The following is a 21,758-nucleotide window of genomic DNA, read 5'->3' on the forward strand; positions in this document are numbered from 1 at the left end:
ATTTAGGGCTACATGACCAATAGTTCTTTTATCGTACTTCAGGGAGGGTTTTCCTTTGGCGATTATACCTGGAATTAAATCAGAGCAAATTTTGGACTGTAATGAGCATGGATCATCAAGATTTTATCTTTGCTTCATTCCCGGTTTTCAACATTTAAATAGTGTACATTATTATTTGTGGCAGTGATACTGCAAATTAATTTGCTAATGATTTTTAGGAAAATATATAATAGTAAAATGTATGTATTAGTGTAATGTAGAAGGGGTTTTACCTTTACCAGATGTTTCAGCTGTTCATTTTGTCCAAAACAACAACAAACCCTGGTTCCTAGCCATTACAAAATCACCCTTAGTATAACAGTTGCAGTCATGCATGTTGTATATCTGATCATCCATCATTAATGGGTTACTAATTTGCAAAACTGGCAAATTACAGGTTACTTCATGATCCTAGACTTTGATCCAGGTCCCGCTGTAGATAGAAGAGTCATTTGGAGGAGGGGAAAAAAAAGGACAATCATTTCCCTCCCAGAAAGTCACATGCAGCATTGAGCCTTCCCTTATTTAATGGTCCAATAGCGATACCTACTCCCTCCTGTTTGAGAGCATTGTTTCCCTAGGATTATTGCACCATCAGTTACCCCCGTGGATGCTTTGGATGACATAAATGCATACTTCCGTGGCACGCCGAGCAAATTAAACTGAATAGGAGGCGGAGAGAGAGGATGGGAGATTAAGTGAGAGATGGCCTGGAGAGAGAAAGAAATAAAGAGAGTTAAAGAAAGGTTGAGCAAGGAACCGAGTGAGTGACTTGCAAAAAGGAGTGAAGGAGGCCATCTTAGTATCTCTTTGGAACCCTTTACACACACGCATGCACACGTGCAGGTTCGTCATTTCTCATTTTTCTGCCAAGCATAAGCCTTACTTTTAAAGTGTGTGAATAAAGTAACCTCTGACAGTGATTTACAACTATTTATTTTTAAAAGTAAGGTGGAGTAGAGCATCCCCATACTGCAGCAATTCATCTGGTAAATTAAACTACATGGCACGGTATACTGTAACTAACGGGAATGATTGCCCGAATAATGATCAATGGAAATAAAACACAGACATTCCAGTTACAAATTATTTTAGAAACCCAACTTCCACCAAATTGTTTCCTCTCAAATGAGTAAAGTATTTAAATTAGATTTTAATTTTAAAAAGTGAAGATCATCTGTAATAGTTAATCTAAACCCACTGATATATTTCGATAAGAAAAAACACAGTTCAAAGTCTTTAAGGGAATATTGAGACAGTTTTCGGAAATTAGCTAATTTGCTCTCGAGCTGAGATTCAGATGAGGAGATCAATACCAATTTCATGTGTGCTTTCCATGGCTGCTTTTGGTAGTTTAGCTTTGTGCCAAGTTTGTGACAATGGGAAACAAATAGTCTCCGTTCAAAATCCTCCCATCTTCATCCTGGCTCTTGTTAAGACTCTTGGCGAATAAGAACATTGGAGTATTCCTTCGACTTGCCCTCATCTTAACCAAAACCCATTTCAAACTTAACTCTTTAAAATGGCATTAACAATGAGAGAACAGGAAGAACACACATACGTATGCACACACACACACACACACACACACACACACACACAAAAAGGGTAAACACCAGCACATGTACACATGTTGCCTCGCAGGAGGAGCAGTGGGGAGCTCTATGCTGATTTCCCCAGCCTCGATAGTGCAGCACAATTGCAGCATTGTTCACCATCGGCAGGCTCCCCATCTCAGGAGGATAATAAGACAGAGGGAATAATTGCTTACCCTCACACTGTGTGTAAAGTATTTCCCCTATCAGCAGCCAGAAGTGATGACGGCGATAGAGGCGCTCCATGCACGAGACTCTGCCCCCCCCCCCCCCCCCTGCACCTCCTCAAACACAAACACAAACAAAGGACACGGCTGTCCATGTTCACCGCTGCGACAACGATCACTGTAGGGGCCCCCTGGAAAAGAGCATCCCCTGATGTAGATCTGTACACATGCTGAGGAGCACACACACAAAGAGGGACTAGAGATACACGCATTGAGACAAGTCAAGTCAGGTTTATTTTTCTTGCACATTTCATGCAACACTTTTCGACATTAATACACCACACACAGACATTAACAGTAGGCACACCGGAGAGATTCTTATCTGAGAACTTTACTGCAATCCATCCCAATGTTCCATTCGTTCCCCACTGTAAGCAAATGTATATATAACAACATGCACTTCACATGCAAACACACAACTCGTGCAAACAGATACACATCTCCAGTGGTGGCTCTCTGCTGCATATCTTTGTTCCTCTCTCTCTCTCTCTCTCTCACTTGCAGCTATCTGCAAATATGCTGATGTTGTCACTGTTGCATTACACAAACACACACACACACACACACACACACACACACACACACACACACACACACACACACACATATGCACTCACCATGTCCAAAGGGGTAAATATGTTAGGAGCCCTCATGCCTGATCATCTAATCATGAATAGGCCATTGGGGAACAGAGCATGCCTGCTCGCCATACATGCTGATCACACAATTCTCCCACAATGCCCTCCATCACTACAGATTCTTATCCCTGAGGCAGGTTAGATGGCTACAACGAATGATTGAATCAAGAGCTTCTTTTTTTTTTAACCAATTTTGTCCTCTTTTTTTCTGATAGAGATAATTGATGTGGTCTGATACATGTATAATTCTCATTACCTATGGCTTTTCATAGGCTCTCATACCACCCGAAACTCCACCACCAACGCTTCATTACATATCCTGCTGACAGGAGTGTGTGTTGATTCACAGCCTCTGTCTACACTGGCCCAATCAGCTACAGTATGTTGCTTTCATGAATAACAGTAGCTTTCTTCATCCTTTTTGGGGAAGACATTTTGACGAAGAGGGATAAAGACTTGAAGTGCAAAGCAGGAGGAGCTAAAGTTGGTTCAATTTTGCCTACTGTGAACTTTTATGTATGTATGTTTAAGAGGCAGTTAGTTTGTCAAAACTGTTTTCACTTTTCCCTGCAACAATCTTCCTTTTCTTTCTTAGAACCTGATGTTAAAAAAACCCCATATCAAATATTTTCTCATTACTGATCATGAAATTAATGAAAAACTTTATTTAGTTCATTTAGGTTAAATTAGATTTGCTACTAAAAACAAACAAACAGGTACCTGGAAGGACACAGAAGGTAAATCATGCACAGTGCATTATTTGTAATTGTTACTCAGGTCAACACAGAAATGTTTTCTGATCTTCGCCAAAGCAGTTTGGTTAAAATTTAGGGAAGGCCTAAGGGTTTAAGAGATCTTTCTCATCATACATAGAGTAAAATAATAACTTATTGGGTGTACTTTTCTGGCGGCGTCTGGTGGTAAAGTTGCAAACCGCAACCAACTTAGCATCCGACAGGGGACATTTTTTATGTTTTGTTGTATTAAACTCGAATTATGGACCTTTGTCTGCAACTGCATTTACTGCGGCGTTTCATTATACCTCGGAACCACTCGGACCCCGGAAGTCGGGGTGGTGATTTTTTTTCCGACCTCCCGAGTCGTAGTGGAACCGGACGCAGAACAACACGACTTAGCAAACATCGCGATTTACACGGAGGTCGGGTCCCCCTAATGTTACTATATCCAACTCATTCAAAGTTGACGAAAAAACATTGGTTCTTTGTTGCAGGTGATATACATATATAAACACACAATTATGGACAATATATTAAATTTCTGTGAATACGTTCTTCTAAATATAACACAGTGCAGCTTTAAGGTTGTGGAACAATCATAGGTTAAAAAACACTGCTGCTGCCTATTGGTAGGAAAAAAGAAGGAAGTCTGACATCTCTTTGACATGTCTGGCTAAAATCTGCAAACTTTGTGGCTAAAAAACAATGTTGTATTTTTTCCTTCACTCTGGAGGGACACGAGTCATCCTTCCTGCGGTCACTGGAGGGTTTGCATGTAAACATGCTCTGTGTGTGTTTTTGTATGTTTTAATGGGCATTTCATAAAACGACTGATGCTTTCATTTTTCTTGGGAGGACAAGTCTCCTAATTTGCCTTAGAGGGCAGCAACACCGATTTGTAGCCGATATATTCAACTCCCATTTCTCTCTGCGGTGTCGGCGTGCAGACCCCGTGTCTGCCTTTTCTCCATCATTTGTTCCCGATTAATCAACATCCTTCCTACACACAATGGAAACCGATCTATTTCCGTGACAGGTGTTGTGTCTCAGTTGCCAGCCCACCTTGCCTCGCCTTGCTATTTAATGATCTGATAGGAGGCTTTCAGGTTTTCTCGCCACGACAGCAACACTTTGACTCTACAGCGAGTACACATTGATCTGCTCCTTCCCCAAATCATGTCCTGTTGGGTAGCGCTGTGTCCTGTAGGTCCTTTAGCTCATCCTGCCAAAAAATGTCTGACATGATATAGATGGGTTGTTTTGTAGATTGTTCCTTAAGATTCAGCTTCCACAAGCTCGAGGTGACTCCCTCAACTGCCTGACTGTGTGAGGGCCTAATTCTATCTGATTGATTTTTACTGAAAACATAATGTGCATGCCGCTCGTGGCTATCCAAGCCACTTTTCACACACGAACAGCAGTGGCATTGTATTTTTCAAAATAAATGGAGGCAGGCGTGAGATATACTATCAAAGTTGTGTTATTCTAATGTGATGACTGGACCTCGCTCATAAAGCGATTCTGTGACATGTCAGAAATCTATCAAAAACACCAACTTTAACAATACCACAAATAAAAACACACATAGCACGCAGCTATACTACTTAACTATCTGAACTTCCAATAACTTCTACTAAAGTTAACATGACCTGTCTGTCACTTTAAGCAAGTTATTTAATTAAATACTTTTATATTTCCATTACATACACCTACAATGACACACCCAATGTAATTCTGTATGGGCAACATTCACCAGTGTCTTATCTATGGTAACCAAATGTATTTGTGTTCAAACATCTCACTCTCTTGCTCTTTTATTCCAAGTTTACTTTATGAGTATGATGGTAATGTGATAATGCGCTCACAACAATGTCGACAACCAGGGGAGATGGCTTCTTTGGCGTGTTGACTTTTTTTTTGTTTTTTTCATGTCTGATTACACGGCACACTTGATTCCTCTCATTTCAGGGATGAGCAGGACTGAGATAGTAGCACTGTGATCCAGGGGCTCGGTACCATCAATTCAATTCAATTAGTTTTAATTAGCACAATGAATGGAAAGAGTGGGGGGGGGGGACATCAACCTCACAGGGTCCTCCGACAATGAAATGAATTACTCATGAGTGAAAGCTTATGATATCAGCCAGCTTTATACATAGAGGATATTAAATCAAGGTGCTGGAAGACATAAAACGAATGAATTATGCTGATATTTAAAAGCCATGAAATCTCTACTGGATTCAAATCAGATCATGACAACAGGCTGGTGGTAATATGAGGATATTTGGTGTGTTATACACTCAGTTGACATCTGTCTACTGTTCGATATTTGTGTTCCCTTTCTTTTTTTTGGTACCGTTTGAATTGACCAAAAAGCATTGATTCACTCTGCTTGAAGTATCCATATAAAAATGATTTTAGTGACCTGCAATTTGTTACAAATATCATATACGCAGCCTCAGATGATAACTTGGAATTCTGTATCTCTGTGGATTTGAGAGAAGTGTATCCTTTAAAACAAAACTTTTAACTTGTTTTTCAACTAATTCCAAAGTATTTGTCTACTTTTTCCTCTTGTCCCTAAGGTTCACCCAAACATTTCATATACAGTATGAAACAAACAATTAGCCATATATGACTAAATGGGAATATTCTTAGAATTGTAAAACTTTATTAGAGAAAATCTGAATTTTTGGAATTAATTATATATTAATTGTGAATATTTTAGTGTTTTCTCCCCCTTTGTCTTGTGACCCCTCCAACCAGCTGACAGTGCCGACAATTAAGTTAGAAACCACCATATGTAAAGAATAAAGACAGGTCACAAATTTACCCGTCTTTTGCCCTGTAAACATTTCATCAAAGAAATTATTTATTGATTAGTTTATTTCAATAACCATTGGCTGTCACCGGTGTGACACCCACTTATTCTGGGTTGCACATGACAAAAAAAAATCTAATATCTTAATATGTAATTCAAATGCAAATAATTGTACATTTGTCCATTTATATAAACAAAATATAACTTGAGCTGCTTTTTAAAAATAATTTGCTGGTACAATCATCCTACATATTATTTTTATGGGTTTTAAAAGAGCTGGGATTTTGTAAGGTTTGGGGAGAGAAAAAGCAGGTGAGTTGTTTTAGGATACAAATGCCCCCAGCCATCACCCAAGAAAAGTATGTAATCTCTCAACGTCTTGTCTAAATGAACAGCTCAAGGCCAGACAGGCTCAATGTTGACAAATCTAAAGCTTGCACAAATTCTTATTTGCTATGTTGCACCACATCATGGGACAATATATTCCAGATATGAAAAAAAGGAAATGATCATACAACCTGATTTATTGCAAGATGAAAATTAGTAACCCATTTTAATTGCAGTTAATAGATTCACACATTTGAATATATAATGTGAATGAAGTATTCAAAAACATATAAAGGACAGACAATAAAAATTGAGTTCGCAAAACATGAATGGGAGGTAAATGTTTGACATCACTGACTTTGATGATGTACAGTGAGTATTGCCAGTGTTTTGGATGCAGGTATAACTTTAAAAACTTGAAACTACATTGACGCAACTTTGTGGAGTGACAATGGGCCACCTACCCTCAACCAACACTGTTTTTTAATCTCATATTTTCGGCCAGAGAAATTAAGTCTGAGAGCTGCCAATATACCTTTGACAGGCTTCTCGAGCGCCATGCTGCTCAATAAGCCAGTGATTGATGCACCCCCTCTGGGTTCATTGACTGGGACTGTGATTTCTCCGTTGGCACACTGCTCTCCTCTGACGTAGACAGACATTTAAGGCAGTGCGCGCTGGTAGCTAGATGGATGGGATACACTGTAAAAGTACTTCAAAGACACATTATTGACGAACTTGTCAATTGTGCGTGTGCGTGCAATGGTTCCCGATGGTTTCTGATTGATCACCCACTCAGGTGTGAACTGGCCTTTTATTTAATTGATTTCGAATGCTTAACATAATTTAATGGAAATACAACAATTGATGAATTTTTAGAATTGTCAGCATCATGCATGCTCGTATGGAAGGCAATGCTACTGTTACTAGTGATAATATATCCTTCTCTGTTTTTGTCCTACTGAGACAAGACAGAGCTGCGGACCACAGTGGGCCATGCGAGGCTACTAATGAGGAACTTTGTCAGGGTCGTGTCTGACACAATGAGAAGAGGAAACAAAGAAAAAGTGAGACCTGACTGAGGGGGAAATGCAGTTTCAGCTTCAAATGGTCTCCCTGACTCAAATGACCCTCATCTCTGCCCCGATCAAATGCTCCCCCTTGGGAAGGTGACACCGTGTTTTTTGCCTAGAGCAATGGCAATGAGCTAGTCTTTAAGCTTGGCTATTGTCAAAGTTGATCCTCCGTGTTGTCTTTGAAAAAATGTGTTACAAGAGTGGTTATGAACTCCAGCATGGTTCAGATACCTGCTGGTTTTCAGTTCAGAGGGCTGTTGTATTTAACAAATTAGAAGAAGAAAAATCTGTATTTAAAAATTAAATCAATTAAATCTTGTTGGCAAACCAAAAGAAGCTATAAAGATGTGGCTATTCAGATTATCTCAGCAAATGTTTCCAGTTCCTCTTGAACAAACAGCTCTGCCCCTCATCACAACCATAACTGTGATATCTGAGTTTATTGGAAACAAAACCTTAGCAAGGATGTTAATTTGGAATATGAGAGTAATACTTTTACTCTGACATTTTTTAAGTGAATTCTGTGTGATATGTGTTCATTATAAACCACATTGAATGGCCTATGAGAACAAAGCAGCATGTGGATAGTCTTATCTTTAATCTATTCCTTGTAGTATTGAAAAAGTCCACCTAAACTCAATGCTCCCACCTTTTTATCCATATCAGGCCATACTAAATTATTGAACAGATTTGTATAACACTAACCTCTCTAATGCGGTGGCTGGAGCTGCTTCTCTTCGAGGCATCTGATGTCAAATGGTAGTGATGACGATGACGATGCTAATGATGCTACTCGCAGCTGGCTTTCCAGGTTTGAGTCAGAAAGTGTTGAACGAACTAGTCTTTGCAAAATCAGTTTGGTAAAAGAACTTTCTCACAGCAGTAGGTTGTCTTGAACAGGGATGTCTGCTCCCATTCTCTGATTGGGAAAATCCTCAGGACAGTCTGATAGAGCTCCAGCAAAGGGGGGTTGTTCTACCAAGCTTTGAGCTTGTGTTGTTTTGCAGCTGAATGGTTTTGTGTCCTAGATTGTCAGACACATCAGTTGGTTCTACCGTTTTATGTTATTTTTAATGTTAATTGCTGTTATGGGAATTTTTCTGCCTGAGTTTTTTTTTGTATTTGGGAATTATCTCTGGGCCAGTTGAAATTGTCTTGCGGTCCCCTGATGTATATAATATAGTTTACTCATTTTTTTTTTAAGCGATCATAAATCTTTTTAAGGTAAGGGTGTGTGCCTGTGTGTGTGGTGTGTGTGTGTGTGTTAATAAACTAATTAGGATTTTATCCTCAATGGGAAAAAAAGTATATCATCTCTTTTTAAGTATAGTTTTCGGACCAACTCTTTTGTTTACAAAAATGCCTATTGAAATGTTTGAGGGCATATGCAGTCGTTAGCAAAAATAGCAGCAGAGGGCACTTGAAAGTTTTATATATCTTTTAAAAAGTATGTGATTAGTAATTGCTCCCTTTTAACTCAGACAAAGAAGTTTATATAATTATGTCCACACCTAGCAAAAAATCAGCCAAACTATCTGCATTGTTGGAGACACCATGCTTCACAGAGTATGTGGTCTGTATGTCATCCTTTGGGAATATAATTTATAATCTTGAAACCTCGCATTTTGGTCTTATTGAGTCCCCTTTATGTTTAATATTACGCACTATCTTTTTTCTGTACAATTCTCACATCTTTATTGCCTTTTAGAAGCGACTACTTGAAAAGCAGCCAGCACCCCTCCCGTCTCCACCCCGGCTTGAAGTAACCCTCTCCAGCCGTGGCGGGGCGTATCTGTGCGAGCGGACTCGTCAGTTCGATGCCGCTGCCACTGCTGCTGATGCCGCTGTCTCCTTCTCCAGTGGATGCAGGTGGGGATGCGTCAAAGCGCCCAGAAACACGCAGGGACATCCACCAGGAACAAGGCGACGGATCCTCCGCAATAAAAGCACCGGCGATACATATCAACTGAGGAGCTTTAATTTGAAAAGGAAGAATCTGGAAGTTGCATTTTTCTGCCTTCGTGTCCGATGACAGCCGGGATGCAGGTGGAGCGACTCAGCCAGGAACGTTCACATCTGTCTTAAAGGAGAGAGGGGGGTAAAGAAAACCCGCTTTCTGGTCTGCTCAACGCTCTGGATAAAATAAAAAAATGTTAAAAAAAAACTGAAGCGCAAACTGCACCCAGGCTATATGCGGGGATTTTTACAAACCTCCTCAAGTCTGGAGAATAATATCGGAGGGATTGCTGCAAAACAAGTAAGGACTTTCCTTTTTTTTGCTGTGGTGACAATAAGCGTCTCTGTGGTTTTAGTTTTTTTCCTGCCGGTGAGAATTTGTCCCCCTCTGCAAAGGCACTCATCTCCTGTCATCATTTGGACTGCTTAAAAGGATGACGGGAGATGTCGGGGAAAGAAGGCAATGAAAAGATACACTAAGATTAATGAGCAGTTGCTGTCTTTGTTCTGCTCACGGGGAGCCGGCAGCCAGCGATGCGTAATGGGTCAATATTTGGAGGAGATTTGGAAGGCGAGTGGGTCTGAGGTCTGCTGTTTGTGTCCTGCGGCTCTCCGCGTTGAATCTCACTGTCTGTGTGTGTATGTGTGTGTGTGTGTGTGGGGGGGGGGGGGGGGGGGGGTTGATGGACATATATGTTTTGAACATACGCGTGACAGCAGTGGCAAAGTATGGGAATTCAGCAAAGGAAAAAAAAATAGTCCGTTTTTCTGCTTCTTTAAGCTCTGGATTTGTTTACGCGACGTCCGGACGACTTGTGTGGGATTCTTCTTACAGGTTCCGACACTACTAAGACCCCGCAGACCCATTTTTTCAAATATGAGCCTGGAATGTAGCGACGCGCTCTGTAATCTACTGATTCTAGTGTAGCCTAATTTTCAAACACAGTCCTATTAGTTGAACACATACTTTTCCTTCGTATCAAATCCCTGAAATATTAGTCCATTCACAATTTTGGCCTTATAGCGTGGATTTGTTGTTGTTTTCATATATTATCAATTTCCCCCAATTTATATCAAAATATTTTTTTGGACATGGGGAATCGGGCCACCGTACTGTATACTTTCTTTACTGAACATCTGCATTGTAATTGGCTGCTGGAGAGTCGTGTATGTGATCTGACCCTGTGTGGCGTTAATGTCATCTCTGAGTAAACATGATCAGCGAGATGTGTAAGGAACATTCGGACATTCGGGGCTCCTCAAACTGAGGCCGACTGTACAGTCTACTGCGACTGCATGTGACTCCTGCGCAACCTTGTCGCCAAACGCCCACTGGGGTGCGTAATGGTGTCTCTCTACACACAAATCCCCGACCAGTAAGGACAAATCACAGTGGTAGTACAAATCGGTAGATCCCCGATTATGAGCTACAAATCGGGCTGTGGGTTTGGCTGCGCCGCCGATAGCCTAATTAAAGGGAGCACACGCTGTCTAGTTCAGCCGCACAGAGGCAGAGGCGGGTGAAAGCAGACACCACATGAGGAGAGCGCCTGAAAGCGCCGGTGGGGAAAGCGGACCAATGTTCATGTTTTTTTTACTAAAGCTGTCTGAACTTTCACAATAAATCCGATCGCCTTGAAAATTACGTTATATTTCTTGTCTGAAACTATTTTTCCATCTGTCCTGTTTTCGACCATGTTGCAACGTGGATAGACCTTTACTGTATGGAATTAGTACTTTTTACAAATAGGATATATTTAATTTGAATGCATTTGTCCAGAAAGTCAGTGACATCCGAGAATTTCACTCCATGCTCACTGTAATGAAATTCGAAGAATACAGAGAGGTCCCAAGCTCAGATTGATAGACTTAAAGACCTTTGCAAGGAAAAATACAATGCTAAAAAAATATGACTGGCCGAATCACACAGGAAGTGCATACTGAGCTTCATAATGGGAACAAGCCCTGTGCAAGAAATCAGACATTTGTGGACTCAGAAAGGGCAGGATGAAAAAGCCACATTGAAGAACCTCACCCGGCACCTACCCATGGGTCAATAAAAATATTTATCATATTTCATCATCATTCAACCAAATGATTTCACCACAAGTATTGCTTTTCCAAACAAACTTTAGCATCCACCTGTAAATTTCCAAACGACAAAAAGAACCAAGAAATTGACTCCACCATCAACTCGGTCTAACAACTCTAGTTTTGACAATGGCGTTGGAAACACTTAAATAGCTTCTCCCCTTTATAATAATAGGCCACACTGAGCAGGGCCCATACATGACTCCACTTTTGTTCTCTGAGCTTTCAGTGCACTTTTTGAAGGGTACTTAACATTGCCTGACTTATAATAATTGCAAATTCCCCTGCAATTTGAATAATGTCTCCAAACCTTTTTCGCTGTTTGTTATTCGGTGAGTGCAAGCAGTGGATTTGAAGGCCTTTGTCTCCCTTTGTTTTCACTCATCCTGCTGACATGAGGCTTCCAACAATTTCCCTGCGTGTAAATCTCCAGCTTTTCAATTCAAATGCCATCATTCTGGGCCAACACGCTGTCAGCGTGCCGTCTGAAGGCCGAACAAGAGCAATACCTTTTTCTAATGCAGATTGTGCAAGTGTCCGACATGTGCATTGCTGTGGCCGGCATCTGTAGACCTTTATTAGATCTTATCTTGGAGAGTGGATGCAAAGAAGGAGCTGGATCTCATGCAAGTCATAGGATATTGGGTCTCATGATGGGTATATTCAGGCTAAGCGTAGCCTGTCAGCTAGGAGGCATCAGTCATAAGCACCGTCCGCACACAGGTCAGTGTTTTGAGCAGCTGTCTTTTCCCCCTGACAGAGAGCAGAGGCACAGTCTTCAATCTCACCTCTATCAAAACGTGGGCACTCACATCCTCCACATGCCCCTCCCCCGCCCCGCCGCGCCCCTCCAGTTCACCACCGCAGAGACTGAGCAAGGGCGAAATTGGAAGAGAGGAAAATCAGAATGGGTAATCTTCCTGTAATCCCTGGCACGACGGCAAAGAGAGCAATCTGCCTCATTAACTCACTCCTCTGCCGCTCGCCGCCTGGCCCTCGTCCATCTTCCCATCCATTTGCCCACCATCCACCCCCAGAGTGGGACAGAGAAGAGGTTAAAGGAGCTTAAGTGGAGCTATACAGAAGACAGACACTTTCGCTTGCATAAAAAAGTGGTGGAAATGTGATGGGTAAAATGAAAGATATCCTCTTTCTCCTCCTACTCCTCGTCACCCCCTCAATAGCCATGGGGGCCATGAAGGGGGAAGACATGCCTAGCTCGCTCTTGCTCCAACCCTTCTATTGCTTTTCTCTTTTGATTAAGCAGCCAGAGTAGTGGTGCAAGAGCCTGTGGTGGAGAGATGGACTGAAAGACTACTCATTGTCTCTGAGGGATTGCATGGATAGATTTGTGTGAGAAAGAGAAGGGGTGGTAGACAGAGAAACACAGGAGGGAAGAGAGGATACAATATAGCCAATCGATTCCATTACTTTGTGCTCCTCCCCCGTGTGGCCATGGTGGTAGGATATCCGTGTCTAGATTGGAACTAATATTAGTCAGTCTGGCAGGACATTTATTATGGAGGATGTCAAAGTTAGAACATCTCTCATGCTGCCGGCTGCAGAGGAAAAAGCACAAAATTGTCATGTGATGGCACCAGTTGAGTTCAAAGCTCTGTGCGGCTTTTAACATCTTGCCTCTGGTCTTTTTAATTGAGAGAGTTGAGAGACTTGGGTGTTAAAAATCCTGGATCTGTGCCACATACTCTACTGTATTCCACAAAGATCAGGCCCTGAATTCCTTTAGCACAAGCTCGCAAGTACATCTGAATCTTGGATGATGCTTTTTTTTTCTCTCAAATAGTTATAAGTAATGTAATCCCAGCCCCCTTTTTCTATATCTGAGTAACCCCCCCAAAAGCAGCCACTGCCAATGAATTAATGAAGATGTTCTTTGGAGCCTCTAGCGAGAGCCCGATTAGAAATATTTGCATTACCATATTGCCTGTCTTTTAAAAGGCTGAAGCGAGATCCTTGCTGCTACAGTTGAGCTTGAATGTCTTAAAGAGAATAGGAGAGAATCTATAATAGACAAATAAAACAGACACGTCAAGCTACTTTTGTCAGGCATGCTCCCCATCTCCTTTTGGCCCCACCTTAAATGTCATCTCCCTCAGCAGCAGTTGAGTGTTTAGCCCGTGATAAATTGCTATCAAAGTTCACCAGATTAATGGATTTAACTTTAAAATGTACACATTTTTCTTACGGGGGAGCAAGCCCCCAGAACCTCTGATTATGGTGGGTTCACCCACCATAATCTCTCAAAATCATATGGGAAACACTTCTACTGTATGTGTTGGTATTACATCCAAGGGGTTACTGTCTGTATGTGTATCTTGATAATCCAAAATTGTACATTTTTGGTTTTTTTATTTAAAGAGGACATTTTTGGATCATTGGGTGCTCAGAACCCCTAAAGCTCTCCCTAAAGATCCTACAATCGCCCTGCTCAGTTGTAACCTGGCCTAGACCATGAGAGAACTCACGGCATTTCCTCGACCGGCTCATGCTTCAGCACCTGCCAGTGAGCTGCTTGACCTACATTAGTCCAGCGCAAAGGCAGCTGCTGTTTCTCAGGTTTTAAAATATCACCCCAGACTTCACACCTCCCCATCTGAAAGGGCACACTCCGAAAACACACGTCCTTCTTCTTGGATTCAGTAGTAAATGCTTTATTCTATTTTTTTCTTCTGTTACACCAAATAGTTCTGAGCCCCTTTTGTCTATGCGTCATCACACATAGAAAAAACAAGACTGAATCCATCTTTGTATGAACTGTGCCAAGCCATTCCAGGGTGTGCTAACATGTGGTTAGCAGTGAAAGGATCCTATTTTAAAGTGGAACAGGTTGCATGACAGGGATATGGGACACACACACAAATCACATGCACATAAGAGTTTTATGCTCATAATTGAGTAAAAGAGTGGGTGTTAGTAACTAATCCTTATGCTGTGGGATATCACTCATCCACACTGTTCCTATTTTTTCATAATCATGCAATTTGTTTGCATAACACTTGCATATCTAACTATGAAATAACATTCACTCCCAGAGACAAATGCTGGACATTACCATCAGTCACGAACTTGCTAGTTGGTCATAGCCTTATGTAATAAAATGCATGCTGATCCTTCGTAAATCATATTTACTTTATCTTAGGGAATGTATATTTAATTAATCCTATTGCCAACAAAGGATATTGCGACATTTTAATTTGTTTTATTTTTTTCACTTATACCAACTATTTAACTGACTCTCAGGAGAGCACCTTGAACAACTTGGAAGTACTACTCTCAGTCAAGTGTGCCGCAGAGAATTGTTGTACTCCACAACAGTGTATTCCCCCCTCCCAGAAACCCATAAGGCCTTATCCCTTCTGTCATGGATGGATATATTTTCACAGAACCTTCCCTGCTGCCAAATCAATGTCCAAACCTGAGCTATACATGCAAAAAAAAAAAAAAATCCTCACATTCTACAACTCTCCCTCTCAATTCCTCAATGTAGTTATTTCCAATACCAGAGTGCACCAGCTTCTTACGCTTCATTCACCGGCTGAAATTCGGTCTGGAATGTCCCGACCTGTCGAAAGAATGGCCTGAGCGACAGGGGAAACTCGGGGCGCTGATGGGGTTCATGGTATTGAGATACCGTCTACTGATGCTACTGTGGCCACACTCGGCCACACATTTCTTCGCCAGACCATGGAGAGGGACAGCTATTCTCTGGGCCACAATGGCCACTTCAGCGCAGAGAGGGAAAGGCTTTGGCAGGACACAATGGGTGCTTTCAGAGAGGTGCTGCCGCTGTTGCCTGGCCCTGCATTGGGTTTGTGCAGCCAGCATACCTTCACCAGGCCTGTCTGGTCACGGATACGATGGTGCTCTCTTTTCGCAGACGGCCCCAGGGCACAGTGTGGGGAATGGCCACCATTTACGCCATAGAACTCTCACATGGAGAGCTCTCAGCAACCAAGGACGTAGATGGAGTGGGCAGGGTCAAACAATTACCCTGCACAATTCAATCATTTGTAATGAGCCAGAAATAGAGAAGCTCAACTGGGCGGTACCACGGTACACAGAAATAAAAAGGGCAAAATTTAATCACATACAGTATGTGTTTTTATTGTTGTTATGTTTCTTGTGTATTTCCTGCACATTTGCTGTGTTGTTGTTTTTTTAAACTGAATGTCTGACAGCAAAGGTGTTCATTTTGGTACCATATACAATGCTGCAAACTTAAATTTAAATTTTTGAGGGGAGTTTGTTTTGTTAATTTTGCTTTGTTTTGCCATTTTCCTGTTTGTCAGGGGCAAATGAGGCCTGTGTCACATTTGTGGCCACCTGCCACTTCAGCTGCCGCTTTCCTATTTTGAAAGGGAAAAGGTGAGACGCGAAGAATGAATGTGTCAGTAAGAGGAAAAGACAGGGAGGGGAGAGGAAAGAGAGGGGTTGCAGCGTCAAAGACCATCCGTCCCTCTTTACATCTTGGTTCAGCTGTTTCAGTTAAACCATCCATTCAGATATAACTTTAGTGGGACTTTGCTGACTAACGGCTCTGATGCAGTGTAGCCTTTTTTTTTTGTATTTCCAGACTGCATCCCTCTCCATACTTGGACATTTTTTTGCTGTTCAAAGCAGTGGTGTTGCATATGTTTTTCTCCTACACTGCTTTTTGATTATGAATCAGGGAGCCATTCAAAATGTATGCTACTCATTCACATCAAAGGGCATGACAGCCAGTCCCTACTTATTAGGGATGTTATATATTTTAAAGTAATATTACTGCCTAGTTTGAACAACCTCACAGTTATCACTGTTTCCCAAGAAAAATGTCTGCCATAAGAAAAAAAAAGGGATTACTTTTTTTAGCTTCTTATTTGTTCAGCTATAGGACTATTCAGTTAGGATGGACAGTAATGGTAAATATGGCTCAAGAAAACCAAACCACCACATCACAGATTCTAAACCACAGTTTCATGTTGGTAGGCAACCTATAGTATTATTATAGCCAATACTATTTCATTTATTCAGGGCTGTAAAACACATATAGTTGGTTTCAACAGTGTGATGATGCCCAAAGCAGCCTCTCAAAACATGGCCCAGAAATTAAATAAGCCCAATCTGATTGTTTTGGGATCAGAGCCACTTTTCCCATCAGTGATGCTAATTGTGAGGGTTTAGCACTTACCAGGTTTCCAAGTCTCTCTCTCTCTCTCTCTTCCCTGGTCTCTTTCCCATTTCTAAATAGAGTAGGCCATGATTCATCTGTGTTTTCCCTGTCTTCCAAGCTGGTGCGACACACCATTTGGCCTGGGTGTTTGGGGACTGGCATGTATGGCGACTTACTACCCAGCGAGTCCCTGGAATAACTCTGCGATTTGACATGGCCCCATGGTGTACGGCAAGCTGTAGAGTGTGGGCGACAGGAAGTCTGTGTGTGTGTGTGTGAGGGCGTGAGCAGTGTTAGCAGCAGAGATGCTTGTGCCTATTTTGACAGCCCGAATCCCTGGGAATGTATCAGGGATTTTCACCACGGCTGTGGCCTGTCAGTCTGTCACCCTTTTATGGTTTTCTGAAATGGAGGACACATTACAAGATTTCTTGACATTTTTCTTGATCTAAGAAGTGTTGCAGATACTTGAAAAAGCCTTTCTAGTTGCTGGTTAGATTGCAATGCGCTATCAAAGATATATATTTCCCCCACCAAGACTGTTCTATCCTATACAGATGGTTCAGATTCTCGTTTCACAGAAAAAAAAGAGAACCTTGAATTGCCATTTTAGTTTTTTCATGTTGGCTGAGAGGAAAAGCATGTATTTTTCTATACTACCACTGCAGGTCAAAGAAAGTCTGGATAAGTCTTTTGTCAGAAAATACTCACCTACCTTTCATATCCAAGTGAATGTATGTGGATCTCAAATCAATATGGTCTGACATTGAGGCTCTGCAATCAAATTGTTGCAATTCCTCAAAAACATGTATTGTTGAAATTTTTTTTCCTAACGTATCTTGCTAAAAATCGAATAAATAAAATATGTTTTAAAAAAGTAGCAGATATAATAGGTTAATAGGTTTGCCACAAAAGGGTACCAACAATTCAGAGCAAGTTTTTACCTCGAGGTACGAACTTGCCCTCCTGCCCAGGTGAAGTGCTACAAGACAAATAGTTCTATAAAATGAAACCTTGGAACAAGAATGTTAATGTAGATTTTACAAACAAAAAGGCAATTCAGTATTAGCTTCACAGAACAAATATTACACCAGACATACAGTTCAGTGATAATGTCTGTCATACAGTAAGAAAAAAAGATCAATATCTTCACAGCAAATAGCTTCCAGGCTGGTGGAGAATAAGAGAAAGATACGAACAGAGATGATGAGAAAAATGTGAGGGGAGAGGAAAGGAGGAAAGAAGCCCAACACAGGCAGATCATAGAAACCAAGCAGACCTCTTAGGGCTTCCAAAACACAGAGGCTTTTTTTGAAAAAGTCAGCCCCACCAAAAGCCCTATCAAACTTCTTCAGCGCACTATTGATCAAATGCTTTCTCTCTTGCCAAGCCATTTTCTCCAAGGATGCTGCTATCTGCAAGCCGGGCACTTTGCTCCAGTTACCCACTATTCACTCGCTAACCCCGCTCCGCCATCAGTCATGAATCTACAAGACTTAGTCACACCTGTGTGGCCCCGAGCAAGCCACACAGGAGAGAGAGTGAGTGTGTTGTTCCCACCACTAACATTAACATCTCCATCTTTGCCCCTCAGTTTATCCTTTTCGTGTTATCATGGAGAAAAGAAACAGGGAATGAGGTTCCTGCACTTTCACAGAAGAGTGGTCCCTTTTCACAGTTTTCTAAAGTCTTTCGTGGATTTATAAATATGATTGCGTCATGCAATATTAAAAGCACAAAACAATATTGTGTCTCTTGTTGATGATGTCTAAATACATTAAATAAGAATGTGAGATTGGACTGTCAGCACGGCAAGGTTGTGCTCTCAAGTTTTTTTGTTGCATTAAGATTAACTTAAAAAATATTTGCTAATTGTGCAAATTATGTCATTTATTATTTGTTTTTACATTACATTTATTCTGGAACAGATTTTGTTAATTGTGTGAAAAAGGGAAAAATAGTTATTTTCAGTTAGAAATTTAGAAGTAAAGAGCAGTCCAGGAAGTTGTGTATCCATTCTGTCAGTTGTAGAGTTGATTTTTGAGTGATAAAAAGAACTGTAAATTAGCATATTGAAAAAAAATTATGGTTGAAGTTCAAACTAAGAAGACTGAAAAAGGAGATTCTCACCAAAGCCTCATTTGTATATTTGGTGCATCTTACTCTCAACCAAACATTGAAAACATTTCCAGGTCTTCTTGCGGCTGAACCAGAGACGATTGGAGCAAGATGACATGCGGGCTGGGCCGCAGGTACACCATGACCAGCGAGGAAGGACATGCTTTGTGCGCCCAGTCTGTTGGCACACGTACAGCACCACGTATCTGATAGACAGCTCCCGGTACTGCGGTTGTATCGAGAGCAGCTGTGAATTCAGCACCACGGACAGTTCTCTACCCACAAGAGTTCTTGCATGTCTCCCGCGCTGGTCTGCCTCTCAAACAGAGTCGGACTCCTGGGTTAGTCACTTAACATCAGGTTTAACGCTGACTTTCCTCTTGCACGCAGGCATCTTAATTTTAACTGTAGTGGCTCAACCTGGAAAACTAGGCTGTATAACAGAGCTCACAGGCTCCATAGCAGGTTTAGTTCTGGATTAAAACATTCCTGCAGAGAGACTGAATAAATACTTTTGAAAATGTTCTCTATCTAGCTGTTAAATGTAGTGTCAGAGAAATAGCAGGTGGATGTTAGTTGAGATTAGATATCAATAATGAATTCAATTTAGACTATTAATTGTGCTTCAAAACTCATAACATCGATTGGTCTACTGTAAATTGTTGCACTCATATTTCATCACTAAAGCTCTGGGGAACATGAAACCAACTTTTTAAATAGAAATCTCTCTACAGGGTTCAATACACAGTACACTATTAATGTAAAATAAAGTATGTCCACTGTGCTCTTATAATGCTGAGCTGCTCAGGCTTTTTATTTATGCATTTACCATAAATGTACTTCACTTTCAGCAGCCCTTGTTAGCCTTGGCTGCAGAAGCAGTGTTTTCATTTCACACTTATAGAGGTTTACATTGCTCAGACTAACTAACAATGACCGTGTCTATGCATGAAATATGAGAGCATTATTGATGCATTATTGTCAAGCGCATTTAATACATTGAAAACGCAGGGGCTAAGCACACCGCAAAAGATTCTAGGCAGCTTTTTCAGGAGTTCTGAATTTACATCAGCAAACAAAGTTGAGCGACTTTCATATTTCTACTGGTAATTATTGTTTTCTAATGTGTTCTTCCCTGGCATTAGAATAAACCATGTATTGGTCAGTTAGGTCAGTCTAAGAGTACAAGGTAGGTAGTTGCAGGTGGTTCCCCTCAAATTCCGTCTGTGAACATACAAATAGACCAACAGAAAGATTCAGTCACCGTAGCTGATGGGAAACTCAGTCACCTAGTTTCACCGGTATATATACAGTATTAACATGGCATTGCATACAAACATAGCCATGGCAGGAAGGAAAAGCAATACTGTGGATTCAGAACCTTGGACAGCTCCCCTCCCCACGCCAGCTGTCTCCGTGGGCATGAGGGGATTTCAGCACCTTGGATAGCTCAAGACCCTGGACTCCTCGGGTGCGCTCAAAACGTTCTTCCTTTCTACTATTCCTTTCTCGTTGACCTCAGTGGAAAACATCATGAAGTCACGGAAAGGTACAGGAGAACTCATAGGACTTAGGAAAAGCCGACAGCGGTGCTCAGAGAATCCGACTCGACTTTCACTATACTACGTCATCACGCGATGGCGGCTGTTATTGACGTTCGTCTGCCGTGGTGAAACTACAAATTTCCAGAGATGGACTACAAAAACGCATCTGCCCCCATCCAACATTCTTCACTTTGTTTTACCACTGTGTGACCTCAGATGTTAATTAGTCAAATATAAACGGTAACTCACATGGTGAAGTGCGTCTCTTCTGGGTCATATTCATACTCTGTTACTTCTTCTTCTTCTACTTCAGATTGACTCGTTTACGTTCAAGCATGGCATGTCACACTAAATATTTCTGCCGAAATGAATTGTGGGGCATCTATATCTCCTTTCCTTTCGTATAGGAGGGTCCACTGTAACCTATACTAAAGGATATAGGAAAGGAAGCATTGAAACTCATTTCCTATGTATTTAGAGAATCCAAACAGCTCTTAACATGATTGCTGATCAAATACTTCTGGGTGACCTCAAGATTTAGGAAACTTCTGAAGTTAATTTGACAATTTGACCTCACCCTTGCTACTACTGCTATTGTTTTGGGATTTTACTACAGTGTCACAGGGGAGCTGTTCTTTCAGCACCTACTTCCACACACACATTCCAGCAGAGTTCCCTCTCTCTCTATGTGTGTGTGTGTATGTGTGTGTGTGTGTGTGTGTGTGTGTTTGTGTTAATTCTTGCCATAAACATGGGGTGTACTCTGAGTTTGTTGTTGGTATATGTGTGTATATTAAAGGTGTCTCATTCACATTATAATCTTTTTCTCCCTCTTATTCTGAGTTTGGGTTGGCCCCCGCTGTTGTTTATCTTCTTGACAGGGTTTATACTGTTGCAGAAATTAATGGCAGGTCTCATTAAGTACAAAAGCATGAAATGACCCAGTCAGGGCCATTCCAATACAAAGTGTGTGTGTGTGTGTGTGTGTGTGTGTGTGTCTGGTGTGTGTTTATGTGGGTGCTGTGCCATTATTTGTATTAATTATTGACTTGTGTGAAGCCAGTGGGAAGGGCTTGCTTGTGGATTAAGGCTACTATGATTATGTCCGATTTACAGCCCTCAGTCCTCCTGGTCATGACTGTGCTCCCCCCTTCTTCTTAACCCCCCCCCCCCTATCTTTCTAGACTTGAGACCAGCATAATTGCAGCCTAGGGCAGGAGCTGCTCACTTTTTGATGTTTGGACTCCTGGTTTTGCAAAAGGTCATGGTGTAAATGTAGTGATAAGGTCATGGGATGTTAAGCCCAAGCCTCTTAGTGCACTTAAGGTAGCTGGGTAATATCTGTGTAAGCTCTTTTGAAGTGTGCAAATTGTGTCTGATGGCCTGCGCAAGTTGTTTTCCGCTGAAGAAATTATT

The 21,758-nt window shown here is 41.4% G+C and overlaps 1 protein-coding gene across 1 annotated transcript in view; it reads left to right on the forward strand.

Annotated features, from left to right (window-relative positions):
• Positions 1–8,290: 8,290 nt before the first annotated feature.
• Positions 8,291–21,758, forward strand: part of nrxn2b (neurexin 2b) — a 675,914-nt gene continuing 662,446 nt past the window's right edge. The window contains exons 1-2 of the mRNA XM_047329457.1: positions 8,291–8,684; positions 9,169–9,717. The gene's annotated coding sequence lies outside the window, so the exon portion shown is untranslated. The remainder of the gene's footprint in view (positions 8,685–9,168; positions 9,718–21,758) is intronic.

This window comes from Scophthalmus maximus, chromosome 2 (genome assembly GCF_022379125.1).
Source record: "Scophthalmus maximus strain ysfricsl-2021 chromosome 2, ASM2237912v1, whole genome shotgun sequence".
Lineage (NCBI taxonomy): Eukaryota > Metazoa > Chordata > Actinopteri > Pleuronectiformes > Scophthalmidae > Scophthalmus > Scophthalmus maximus.